At 47.9% G+C, this 14,175-nt stretch overlaps 1 protein-coding gene across 1 annotated transcript in view; it reads right to left on the minus strand.

The window, feature by feature from the left end:
- The window catches only part of SEMA3B (semaphorin 3B), a 600,182-nt gene that overhangs the window by 488,884 nt on the left and 97,123 nt on the right, over positions 1-14,175 (minus strand). The gene's annotated exons all lie outside the window — the stretch shown is intronic.

The following is a 14,175-nucleotide window of genomic DNA, read 5'->3' on the forward strand; positions in this document are numbered from 1 at the left end:
TACAATACTGTGTGCAAGGCTTATCTAGTGCACTCAATGGAGCATGTGGTTGACGATGGTGCAGGAGAGCGTCACCATGAATCCTTGTCAGAAAGGACGCACGTGCAGCGTGTTGTGGGCTGCCTCCGGTCCCCGTGGCATCCCACCGATACAGTCGGGATTACCCGACAAGGAAAAGTACGCCGGTGGGCAGCCGGCGAATCTGCGGTAGGGGTACACCCTACGGCGCCCGGTGTCACCGGGTGCAGGCTTCACGATGTGGGGGTGTCACCCCCAGTCTCCTGCAGCCGCGGCTCCGAGGGCACTCAGGCTGTGCCGCACATTAGGCCACGACCACGTGGCAGTCCTACAACCCACAAAGGCACAGACACGAGTTGCCACTTCCTGGGGCTCTGCTGCTCTCCCTCGCAGCGCCAGCAGGGCCCCTTTTATTAAGTGAGCGTCATGACACAGTCATGACGTTCACGTCCGCACAAAAAACTAGACCCCCACACAACATCCCTCCTTTATTATAACCAAACAAAATCATAGACCTCCCCCAAACATCAAACACTTTACTGAGTTTCACTTGGTGTTTTCTAGTCCACGCACCAACTGTGCCCCTCCATCATCACAGCAAACATTGGGTCCATTCCAGTCTGCACACCGCCTAAGAGCTACTAACAACTCAAACCTTTTTAATACTGCAAACAACACTGCAAACAAAACAGGTGTGTTCCAGTCCGCACACCACGGGGCCCGATGACAGTCTCCTCCGACTCAGAAGATTCCGGGATCAAACTGGCCACCAGCGCCTCTGCATGACAAGAATAATATATTCTCTTCATATTCCTCCTCCCCCATATCATACAGCACTTCTCTAGTTCCTTCCACCACCAGAACCGCCGCAACCTTGGGGGTCCTTCTCCCCTTTTCCACGTTCCCCCCTGGCGTCCCCACCATGTTGGCTGGGGCTCGGGCTAGACACACCCCTGCAAAGTGGTCTCCTTTCCCGCACCTTCCACAGATCTGTCCTATCGCCGGGCAATCCTGCGGGAGTGGAAGATCCTACCCACACTGCTGGCATATTGTGGCACTGGGGTCTCTCCTCGGCCAATCTCCCCTCCTCATCATTCTTCCTCCTGGCCACCTGCCGACAGTGGCCACCTCCTCCGCCTTCACTCGTTGCATGGGGACCTCCACCTTGAGGTGGTGTCTAGAGGAGTCCATGACCGAGGCGCGCACCTCCGCCAGTTCCTGGGCCCGGCCAAGCTCTAGTATTCGATCGAGGGTCAGCGCTGGGCCCCTCAGAACCTGCTTGCGCAGTTTGGTGAAGCTGCAGCTGTAGATGATCTGCGCCCCGGATCTCGTCCTCCTCGAAATTCCCCAGGGCACAGGACAGTGCAATTCCGCGCAGCTTCCCGTAGAATGCATCGAGGCTTTCCCCTTCCTCCTGCCTCGCACACCTCATCCTGAACCGTTCATAGTCCCTGTTGACCATGGGTCTGAAATACTCATTCAGGGCTGCGATGGCTGCGTCGTATGACTGATCTCGGTGCCTTAATGTCTTAAACAGCCTCTGAACGGCCAGTCCGACAGAGTATAGGAGTGTTGGGCGCTTGGCTGCATCTTTGATCTCCATTGCAGCGAAGTACAACTCCAGGTTCTCCACCCAGGCCACCCACCGGGCCCCCAGACTTGCCGGCGCACCCAGGACATCGAAATAGGGTATTGGTGCCAACTGACCCCGACATACTCCTTCCTCGTCAGACATGCTGAATGCTGGTGAGTATGCCGGGTGCAGTCACCAGTGTTGATGGGTGCCTGCCGTGGCTGGTGACAACAGGGTATCCCCACCACAATGTTCACCACTTTGGATACTCACGTTCTTCCTGCCCAGGGGCGCACGAGCACTCCAGGTGGAGCCACAACCCCCAGGGCCTGGGCAGGTACAGGACTCCATGGAATTGGATGGCACCCCTCTTCTTTATCTGGGCTTTCAATGTCCAGGCCAAACCCTTTTTCTTTTGGAAGATCAACTGTTATTATTTTCCCTTCGCCCCGGGTGTTGATGGGCCCTTCTTTCACTGCGGGCCAAAACAGAGGGAGAGCTCTGCCCTCCTTTTCCAGATGCCGAGTGCAGAGAGGCTGTCCACGGGCCAGCTCTTCCCCATATATTTCTCCTTTGGTGCTTCGTTTTTTCACCCAGATGCGGCCCGAGGCTGGATGGGGTTGCTCACCCTACCCGCTCCGAGCGGGATGTCCTCCTTGATCCCCGCGGCAAACCCGGCCGACTCGGCTCCGCCCCTTTTCCTTTGTCCTCGGGGCCAGATCGGGGCCACGCCCGCTTCCTTTGTTGGGCCTCCTGGGTCCGCTCTCGGCCCAAATTCTGGGGAGGGGGCCGGAATGACTGCAGAGCAGCTCCCCTCTGTGAGGATCACCGTTGGCCACTATGGGCCGGCGCGCTCTGCGGCCCTCACCGACTCCTTCGTACGTTGGGGCCGCTACTCCGCTCGGGTCATGCCCCTTTTTAGAATGCGGCCTCTCCGTCCCCCAACCTCTCATGCGCCTTCGTGCAGGGCACCGTCGGGGACGGACGCTGGTGGTGCCCGATAACCCAGGGGCGCGTGGGCACCTGTTTCACCCACTGCTCCTCCGACGTGTGGCTGATTCTGCGACACGGGCTCCTGCAGGGCCACCCTCGGCAGGATACGCTGTCTTTTCCACATGCGGCCGCGTGCGCGGGTCCTTTCTTCCGCCCGCCACGAACACCCACTGGCAGGCGCGACTTTGTCGCCAGTGTTGTGGGCTGCCTCCGGTCCCCGGGGGAGCCCACCGATACAGTCGGGATCACCCGACAAGGAAAACTACGCGGGTGGGCAGCCGGCGAATCTGCAGTAGGGGTGCACCCTACGGTGCCTGGTGTCACCGGGTGCAGGCTTCACGATGTGGGGGTGTCTCCCCCAGTCTCCTGCAGCCACGGCTCCGAGGGCACTCGGGCCGCGCCACACACTAGGCCACGACCACGTGGCAGTCCCACAAAGGCACAGACACGAGTTGCCACTTCCTGGGGCTCTGCTGCTCTCCCTCGCAGCGCCAGCAGGGCCCCTTTTATTAAGTGAGCGTCATGACGCTCACGTCCGCACAAAAAACTAGACCCCCACACAACACAGCGTGCGGGCCTCTAAGTGCATGCGCACGGCATTGCAGACACTTTTCCTCCAATGCTCCCATGGCTCGCGGCACACGAGTAGGATTGTATAATAATATACAAAATAACATAGGCCACATGCAGCTTACAGTCAGATCGCACATAGCATATAACTAAACATGTACAATGTGCTCCTCTATCATATTCGCCTTGCTTCCCTGTGGTTGCCTCCACAACCTTCCACTCGAGATGCCATGCGCATGCGTCAGCGCGGTCTCCTGTCACCCGTGCTGAGATGCGGGAGACGCCACGCTGCCTCCCAAGGTCGCCTCTGACGCTTTCCGGCGCCACCCGTAGACACTCTTATCTTGATAGAGTTGTTGTTGCTTTACTCACACATTTGTCCTCTGTGCCACAGAGATGAATTTCACCAGCTCGTGCGTTGCAAGGCGATTTCCCTGATTGCCCAATGCTCAGGCTGGTACATAAGGGTCTATAGGCCCAGGGCAATATCACTAAAGCGAAGGTGAAACTGGAGAACATCGTGAACGCCTTGTGCGCCCAAGCATTAGAGTGACCAGACATCACGGTTTTGCCAGGCCTGACCCGGGCTTTGGGGGCTCTGTCCCCCTTTGTCATTGGAAAAATGCAATGGTCCTGGTTTTTGGTAGTAGGCCATCATAGCTGGCAGGCAGGAATGCACAATCTCACACAGAAGAAATGCTGCATTTTAATTGTATATTTGTTTATTGCACCAGTAACAGCCAAACCTCCTTCTCCTCCAAGCGTTACTGCAGTGTATTGCCTTGATAGCCACTACCAAGAGTTAGTCCTATTTTTGTGTTAGTTGCCCTGTTCCGTTTTTTTACTTTTTAAATCTGGTCACCTTACCAAGCATAGACATATGTAGACTGGATGTCCAATGTGGCTCTGATCTGAGGTTCCCATGTAAACAATGATCTACTACTTCAAGCAGACACAATGGGCCCAGGGATTTAAGAGGGCTGGGATAGCGGGGTCTGAGACCCTTTAGGCTCTGAAAAATCTGTCTGAGGCGGGGCCCTGCTAACCCCAGCTCACCAGGCTGCTACATGGTAATGCTTTCTTTCTAAAGCCTAAAGATCTTGTCTGTAAGCGAGAGCTTCAGGCTTTAGAAGAAAAAGCCTCACCTTTCATTTGTATTGCCGACTCCCCTGCCAGCCACCACTTTCATCAGAGATGCAGGGTTGATGATCCCTGCATCTCTAATAAAAGGGGTGACTGGCAGAGGCTCGGCGACTCAGTGAAAAGGTGAGTATTTATTTTGATTGTGTCGCAAACCCCCTGCCAGACACCCCTTTAATTAAAGAAGCAGTAATCAACACCCTGCACCCCAAGTCCCCCATCTCTAGTGAAAAGGGTGCCTGGCAGGGGTGTGCGTCGCAACTAAAAAGCCAAGGAAACAATTACCTGACCTGAATGCTGGCAGTTAGGCCACAGCCCCGTCCCTTTTGCAAAATCGAGCCGGGCCTCTTACAGGGGCGTGGCGGCCTAACAGGCAGCATTCAGAATGAAAGATTTGCCTCTTAATTGAGGTACCGACCCCCCCTGCCAGGTCACGCCCCCTAAGAAACCTGGCTCAAGTCTGCAGGCCACTTAAGGCACTGACTGGTCCTTATTATAAGTTTGCTGGTCTGGAATTAAAGCGGCGTTAATAACGTTTACTGCCACTATTCTGGACCGGAAAACTATAAGTTTGTCAGTGTGGTGGCCTGATTTACCTCCAGCTAAAAGCTAGAGGCATATCAGGCACTCCACTGGCAAAAAAACAGCAGGTATTGCCGGCACCAATATTATCAGTGCCAGTAATACAGGCATTCCCCCCATGGAGAATCATAAATTATAAACCATTGTTGGCACCTGTAATCTGCCGGTTATACGGCAGATCAGGCGCCGGTAACGGTAATACCGGTTACTGGTATCATGGCAGTATTGCCACCAGGGTACCAGCAAACATGTAATGAGGCCCACTGTACCATAAGTTTGTTGGCATACTGGTGGTAAATCCGCCTGGATACCATCAAATGGTAATACTGTTACCGGTGCCTGATCTGCCGGTATATTACAGGTGCCAGCAACGGTATGGTATTTCCCATTCATGACTCCATAGGGGAATGCCTGTAATACCTGCTGTTTTTTGCTGGTGGGTGCACTGGAGGTAAATCAGGCAACTTGTTGTTTTCCGGTCCGCAAAAGTGTGGGTATACGTTGTTACCGGCACTTATGTTCCAGACCAGCAAACTGGTAATGACCCCCACTGCCTGAGAGTATAAATCAGCTAGCTCGGTAGGCTAATGTTTCTGCTGCAGAAACATGCGTGCATTGTTCAGTTTGCAGGACCAAATGCTGCCAAGTGACTACTTTCCTCCATTAAAAGCCAATAAAATAAATAAAATATGTACCATCGAGTTGCCTAGCAACGGTAATACGCAGTACCATTAACAGCTTCAAGTGAAATATTGGAGCAGCATTCACCATTGATGGAAAGGAAGCCATATCCGTGTGCCTAATTATGATAGATGCTCAGTTCTTCGCAGGAATGAAACGTTCCTTTAAAAAAATATTTTTAGGCAAAATGGGAATTATTTAAATATTGATTGTTCACCTCGCCCTCCTGCTAAGTGTTTTTGGCAGATCTCTAAGCGTGTGACTTTTTTTGGTGGAGGCCGCCTGCATGTGAGTTAACGTGGGGCACACATGATTGTGAATAAAGAACCCACTTCTTCCGGGGGGCGGGCACTAAACAACCAGCATCCGTGTGGCGCACTTGTTCAGTCAGGGATTAAGTTTTGAGACGAGGTGGTCGCAGATGGAGAACCAGGCGGCTAGAGCGCAACCATGTTAGTTAGTGGTGTGGTCATCTGGAGCACGGGGAGAGATGTCCTATCTCTTGCCAAGTGGTAGCAAAATGGAGCAGGTGTGGAAGCTGTCCGCTGCGCTCCCATACTTGCCAATATGACCCATTCCAAGCTGTAGGTACGTATCCAGTCCTGTTTTTTTTCTTTGCATTCTGGGATTTGTAGTTACTTTTCACATTATAAAACTCGAACTACAAGTTAATGTTAATGTTAAAGGATATTTGTACCACGCACTATCACCATCAGAGTGGTCCCCTGGCACTCTAGAGGATCTGCAAAGGGGAAGGGGGTGGGGTGAGTTAGTGGGATCAAGCGACAAAAAGTGCAAAAGAGCAGTGATGTGCTGTTGGCAGTTTCAGTTCGGTTAGCACCGTTCACTGAGCTTGAGTGTGTTTTTTTAGTCGTCGTGTTCTGTTGTGATTTGTTTTGCTGTTGCAGTGTGGTAAAGTTTGTGCAGGTTGCTATGCTTAAGGGTTGTGCTTGTGTTTGGTTTAGAGTTTACGAGGTGTATGTAGAAGGGAGAAATTGTTAGTGTGTTGGTTAATGGCCTTGCTATCTAGATGTGGTGTGTGCTAATTTCAGTTTATTTCTAGATGTGACGAGTGAATATCTCCACATGTCTATCTGGATACAGCATTGGATACATTCACAATCTTGTCGAGATGTGATGCAAGCATAAATTCACAATTCCATCTAAATGGGGCACTGGGTGACATTCACAATCCAGTTTAGTTGTGACACAGGTTGATATTCACCACTATATCTAAGTGTGGCCTTGGCTAACACTCACAATCCTGTCCGGTGGTTACTCGACCCATCACTCACAATCCTGTCCAGATGTGACGCTAGCCAACATCCACAATTCTTATCCGGATGATGCCCTGGCCAACATCCTCAATCCTGTCAAGAAGTGACAGAGGCCAATATTTAAAATTATATCTAAATGTGGCACGGGCTAACATCCACAACGCGGTCCAGTTGTGATGCCAGCCAACACTCACAACTCTATCTAAATGTGGCGACGGCCAACAATCGAAATCCTGTCCAGATGCGACGCAAGCCAATATTCACAATTCTATCCAGGAGTGGTTCTGGGTATCATTCATAATCTTGTCTAGAAGTAACGCAAGCCAATAATCACGACTCTATCCAATGTGGCACCGGCTAACACTCACAATCCTGTCTAAGTGCAATGTAAGCCAACATTCAAAACTCTATCTAAACGGGACCCTGGCTAAAATTCACAACCTTGTCTAGAATGTGACGCAAGCTGTTATTCATAATTCTAACTAAATGTGGTATTGGCGTCCTGATAGGGTTGGCGCTCGTGGTCAGTTCCAGCTAGCATTGCTTCTCTAGTTCTTGTGGGAGATTACCCATTATTGGTTCTAGGTGTTGTCTGTGCCGTCATCAGTGCTAGAAGTGGGCTGGAGCGGTGCTCCTCTACTTTTTTTTTACTTCTTTTAATTAAGTTTCCTATACTTTTATTTAAAAAAGTTCCGGAATGGTTTCGTTTTAAAATAAAAGTGTAGGAAGAAGTTGAAATTGGCACTTTCAGTGCACTGCACTGAACATTCCCTTAAACATAAGGTGCATGTGTTTTGGGGTTTGTTTTGTGCGTGGGAGGGTGCGTGGCAATGGGGTTTGTGGGGAGCGGTGCAGGCCAGTAGGGAACATAATTCCATTACTTCTTTCCGTACACTTCGACCACTGGCCGTCATGGGTTTTGTCAGCCTGTTCTTTTGCATTTCCTGTTTGATTGTTTCAGTTGTTTCCGTCTGGTACCGGGGTGTTGAAGAGCCAGGCTTTTAGTAGTTATCTAAACTTTAGGTGGTCTTTGGTGTTTCTTAATCTTTTTGGGAGGTTGTTCCAGGTTTTTGGTGGCAGGTGGGAGATAGAGGCGCCTCCTATCGTTTTCTTGTCGTATGGCTTTGGTTCCAAGCGGATGTCATTGCTTGATCTGAGGAGTCTCGTTGGCTTGTTGATTGTTAGTTTCTTTTGTAGGAATTCTGCTCCCTGTCTACTGATTGCCCTGTGTGTTATGCACACTGTTTTGAATGTGATACGTGTTTTGATTGGAAGCCAATGTAGCATTTCTACCACTGGTGTGATGTGATCTCTTCTAGATAGTTTGAGGTGGAGTCTAGCTGCTGCATTTTGGAAGTGTTGTAATTTCTTCAGGAGGTGTTCTGGCATCCCAAGTTAGAGGCTGTTTGCGTAGTCGAATCTTGACATGATGATGGTGATGATTGTCAGTGTTTTGTGGCTGAAAGGCAGTAAAGGTAGGATTCTCTTTGTTGAGTGAAGGAGGAAGAAGTATTTCTTAATTATCACGTTTACTTACGGTTCTAAGGTTAGTGCGTTGTCCATTAGGACTCCCAGGTTTTTGACTACCTTTGATGGGCGCAGTTCCAAGTTCTATCGGCCATGGTATGTAGGTGTTGTCCTCTTGGTTTTTGGATATAATCATTATTTCTGTCTTTCCTGGGTTGATTTCTAAGTTGTTGGTGTTCCTCCAGTCATAGATTTCTTCTAGACATTCTCATAGAGTTGATTGATCTGCTAGTGTATCCTGGATTTTGTAGATGATTTGAGTGTCCTATGCGTAGTTGTAGCAGTCTGTGTAGTTATAGCAGGTAAGATTGTATTTTTTGAAAACCTGGATTAGCAGAGTTTGTTAGATGTTGAAGTACATTGGTGATACGGAGGAGCCTTGTGGTACTCCACAGTCGTTAACTCGTGGAGTAGATTTGTAGGGTTGTATCCATACAGTTTCTATTCTGTTTGATAGGAATGATTTAGTCCAGAATAGTGCCATGTCCATTATACCTATATCTTCTAATCTCTTTGTCAGGGTGTCATGGTTTACTGTGTCAAATGCTGCCAAGAGGTTGTGCAGAATTAGGGCTGAGGTTGTGTTGGAGTCAGCTTTTGTTTTTAGGTCGTCCCAGATGGATAGGAATGCCAATTCTGTTCCTCTTGCGAGGTCTGAAGCCGACATGTGCTTGGTCTAGCAAGTGGTGTTTTTCTACAGGTTCTTGGGTTAGTCTGTATCCATAGGTTTCTAGGAGTTTTGCTGGGTAGGGAATGTTTGAAATTGGTCTGTAGTTGGAGAGATCTTCCACATCGCCACTTGTGTTCTTAAGAAGTGGTTTAATATATGCTGATTTGAAGGATTGTGGTACGGTCGCTGAGGAGAGTGACAAATTCAAGAGTTTTCTGTAATATTCAGATGGCGTTCCTTGTGTGAGGACTGATTTGTAGCTCACAGTACAAAAAAGAAACCAAGGGCAATTTAACGACATGAGGGTCCGGCCTTACGCACACTCTGGACAATCAAAAGACTTCAGAACCTGTATATCTGTTCCTAACCTTCCCCTCTTCTAAGGACCACTTAGCCCATGTACCAAATAGGTACTGAGTGCGCACAAATGCCTTTCAATAAAGAGAAGTCAATACATACAATTTTATTAAATCAATCAATTTTGTCATAAAAACAAAAATTGTATAAAAAAACACAATATCCAATCACATAATCAAAAAAAAACATTCAAAGTGTCTCACATCCATAAAAACAGTTTAGTACATCATAAAACCATCATAATCCCAAGAGTAAAAAAAATTTCTAAAAAATCTGAACAATACCTCACAGTACCCTACCGCCTACTGTCGGTAAGGTTGTACTTAAAGTGCAAAAATTATTTATAAAAAGTGCATATCAGAAAAACTGCAAAACAAGCGTTGGAATAATCCCAAAGGGCTTCTAAATTGCAAATAATCCTTTGATCTACTGAATAAACCTCTGTAAACAAATCCTCTTTTAGCAAAAGGCAAAAACACTATTAATAGTCTCTAATTCACAGCACTATTGGATATGATGATATGATATGTTATGTTATGTTGTATTACTTTGCATTTATATAGCGCCTTATGTACCATTGGTATGATCTCAAGGCACTGGTAGGTTGAACGTCCTCGGGAACCGTAGTTCAAGTCAGTAGTGAGAGAGAGAGAGAGTCATAAGGTGCACGTGCGCACCGGATATGTGTGCAGCAGGTGTGGTATTCGTATGATAGCTGCTTCTTAGCGGTAGGTGTGGTGGATGGGAGATCATGAGTATGTGTACATTCTGGCAGGGTGTTATCCAGACTGATTCTGGCTGCGTTATGCCTGAGGAGAACGCACTAGGCTGGCCGGTGTGTAGGCAGCTGTGATTAATTAGGATGATGGGGAGTATAAGGCAGGTGTTGGTATGAGAACAGCTATACGGAATGTGTCATAGTGTCGCTGTGTTCTAATTGAGTGTTGGTGTATAGAAGAGAGCAAGCGTGGAGATGTGATATGGTGGTTTACATTAGGTGCTTGTGATTTAGCGCACTCCAACCGGTCCATGTATTCCAACCGCACATCCGCTCCACACACTTTCTACATCCGTCCCACACTCTACATCCGCCCCAAACACGACATCTGCCCCAAACTCTACATCCGCCCCACAACTCTACATACACTCTACATCCGCCCCACACTCTACATCCGCCCACACTCTACATCCGCCCCACACTCTACATCCGCCCCACACTCTACATCCGCCCCACACTCTACATCCGCCCCACACTCTACATCCGCCCCACACTCTACATCCACCCCACACTCTACATCCACCCCACACTCTACATCCACCCCACACTCTACCTCCGCCCCACACTCTACCTCCGCCCCACACTCTACCTCCGCCCCACACTCCCAGAGGTTTCTAAGCGTGGACCTGGGATCGAACCTGTGGTGCTCCGTGTCATCTTGCTTCCATGGCAAGCACGTTACCCCGGAGCTATCCTCCCGAGACTTTATTATCACTTTATAGTGCTTGACAACCCAACATGTTTTGTTTTTCACCTGCTGGTGATACATTGTCCGAGAACTTCTTCAGGGGACCAACGTTCCGACAGAAATATACGCAATCAAACATGACTTCCCCTTATTTTTCTAGGGTACACAAGACATTACAAAGTCCTTATTCTGGAGGAAGGAAAAAGAAGAAAGGTAGCAATTTAGAATGGATGCTAAATTTCAAGCTGCTCAAGCCTCAAAGGCACTTATATTTGCCTTTTACTAGCTTACCGTGCATCAAGTCTCCAAGTCTCTTTGGCACGGAACTATTTGAACAATTAATTTGTAGCTGTCTCAGCTGTCTGGAGGGCAGGGATCCATGGGTGAGCCTTCTTTCTTGTTATGTTTACCAGAATGTCTCTACTGATATTTGCAGGAAGTTTTGGAATTTGTGTTCTGGCTCCTCGTTGGATCGGGATGGTTGTGTGTTAGGATTGGTCGGTCGGTTTTGTATGATTTGTTGGATGTTATTTATTTTGTTTTTGAAAGAGTCTGCTAGGTTGTTGCATAGTTTTTGTGAAGGTATTGGAGTGTTGTCGCAACCTGGTGGGTTTCTCATTTTGTTGATGGTGGTGAACATTTCTTTTTGTGTGTTGGTGGCTTTGGTGATTCTGTCATCATATAGCCTTTTATTTGCCTTTTGAATTTCCTTCTTGTACGGTTGTATTTGTCTCTGGAACTGAGTTTTCTTATCTTGGTCATATTCTTTCCTCCATTCTAGTTACAGCTTCTTGTTGTTCTTTTTTATGGTGCTTAGTAGGGGGGTGCACTATTTTGCCATTGCTCTTTTTCTTGAAGGGATAAATGTTTTTTTTGGGCAGATGTTTTCGATTGTATCAGCAATCCATTTATGAAGTAGACCCATTTTCTGATCTAGGTCTTCTCCAGTTCAGTTGTGGATGGTTTTGTCAGCTCCAGTTGTTCTATTAGGTTGCTTGCTTTGATGGTTTTCCAGTTTCTTTTTGTGGTGGTTGGGAGTTTGAGGTGCTGGTTGGCAACTTTAGTCGGTAGCATGATCACAAATGGAATGATGAGATGGTCACTCCAAAGTATTTGTAACGGTGGAGCAGTGGTGGTAGGTTTATTCTTGGTGAAGATTGCGTCAAGTGTGTTCCCTGTCGAGTGTGTGGCTCCTTTAACCAGGTGTTGTAGGTTCATGGTTGTTAGTTGCCTGATTAGTGAGTTTTGTGAGTTGGCATGTTTTACTTCGAACCATATGTTGAAGTCCCCCAGGATTATCAGATGTTCATGTTGGGTGGCTATGTTGATGAGGGCTTCTATGAAGTTGTTGACGAAATTTGCATTGTATGTCGGCGGTCTGTAAACCAGTATGAATTTAATGTTTGTTCTTGGGTTTCCTGATAGGTGAATGACCATGGATTCGCAGGTCCCAGAATGCACCGAAAAAAAACAGGACTGGATAAGCACTTACAGATTGGAGTGGGTCATGTTGGCAAGTGTGCGCTCCCGTGAACCGAAATAAATACATAAATAAATAATCAAATTAAAAGAAGACTATTCAAGGGAGCATCTCGTTCTGCTGTAAGTGGCGGCACACTACCTATGCAATGGAGAGGAGAAGGGAGAAAACTCAATTTGACACATTTTTCGTCAGGGGGTGAAAAGAACAGTTGCTGCCTGGGAACACTGGGTGAACAGAGTGGCCGGAAAGCACGTGTGGAGTGCCAGTCAATGAAAGAAATATGGTTGCTGTGCTCTGCTTGCTGAGGGGTAGAGGTCAGCAGTGAGTGCCCATATTCTGCACAGTAACAGCATTACAGCACGCTACTGTGTCAGTGGCTCTACATGAAGAGAGTGCTCGAGCACCACGGACGAAGGACATGTCTCAACAGAAGGTGAGTGGGCCGAATGAGGCAATGAAAAGGATGTGCCATCATCCATGGATTGATGGCAGCAAGGGCGGCAATCCAGTATGGTATTACAGGAATTGCCACTAGCTTTTCACAGAACTGAGTCCCTGAATTTGACATAGTGGGATTCCCAGCAACGCTAGAACCAAGGTGGGCTTTCTGGTGTGAGTAGTTAGACATATTCTTTGTGGCTGTCAACATATGTGACGATGATACCAAAAGCTCCATGTTACTTTTCTACGCGGGCAGTGAGACTCATCAACTGTTCAAGACACTCCCTCAAGGGAATGGATTGTTTATGGATATGAAGCCAAATTACTTTACCCAAAGGTCAAAGTGGACTATGAAACATTCCAACAGGAGCCCCGCAGAGTCACTGGATGCCTTTTATACCAGGTTGTGGCATTCAGCCTCCAAATGCGTGTCCCAAGATGCAGAAAGGGAGATTAGAGAAAAAATTATCCAAAAGAGGTGGTTCGAGATTTTGAGTGTCCTGCGGAGTAGGATGGTGAAAAGGTGTTGTACAGGATTATGACCTCGTGCTAGGGATTTGGGTAAGTTTGGATGGTGAGATTGGTAGGGGTTGTGGAATGAACAAAGTTAACTGAAATTTCTATCGTGACATGAACAGGGGGTTAGGGAAGTGGGAGTGTGTTATTAATGTGGTATACTGGTGTTTCAGGAGAGAACAATCAGAGGGAAGTAAAAAAGAATGACCAGGAGTGTTTGGGGAGGTAACAGAAAAGCAAGGATTCTGGGAGCTGTGGTTTTTCTTTGTAACGGGGTGGTTGGATTTTATTAAAGGAGCTTCTTTGGTTGGAAGGGAGGTGGATGTAGAATAACCAAAAAAAGCTTCAGGGACTTTGTCCCTGGTAGAATACTATGTCTCTCCTGGGGTAGTCCTCCAAGCTCGTCCACTCCCAGGGTTGGGATATGAGAGCACCAGCCCTCCCCTCACCATCTGAATAAGAGTTTCCCAAGGTCTACTTGGGAGAATACCCTCAGGATTCTCACACAGTCTAATAACATGTACCATGCCTACTTTATTGTAGAAGTCCTGTAGAAATGCCATGCCATATTAGGAAATTACTATACTGGCTGAACCCAAATGCAAGTTTAGACAGGTAATTACACTTATCATGCATACTTTATCATAGATGTCCTGTACAAAATGTCATGGCACATAAAGAAATGATTAGACCTGCTGTACCAAAATGTGAGACTAGAGACTAATAACAGATATTATGCCTGCTTTATCATGGTGCCCATTACATGATAGTGTGCCCCCACTTGCCCCACTCTCCTGACACGTCCCCAATCCATCCATCCCTCCTCCTCCAGCCCCAAACGCAGTCCCTTGGCCCAGTATTACCTCTACTTCCCTCTTACT

This window comes from Ambystoma mexicanum, chromosome 2p (genome assembly GCF_040938575.1).
Source record: "Ambystoma mexicanum isolate Mex_15411 chromosome 2p, UKY_AmexF1_1, whole genome shotgun sequence".
NCBI classification, from domain to species: Eukaryota; Metazoa; Chordata; class Amphibia; order Caudata; family Ambystomatidae; genus Ambystoma; species Ambystoma mexicanum.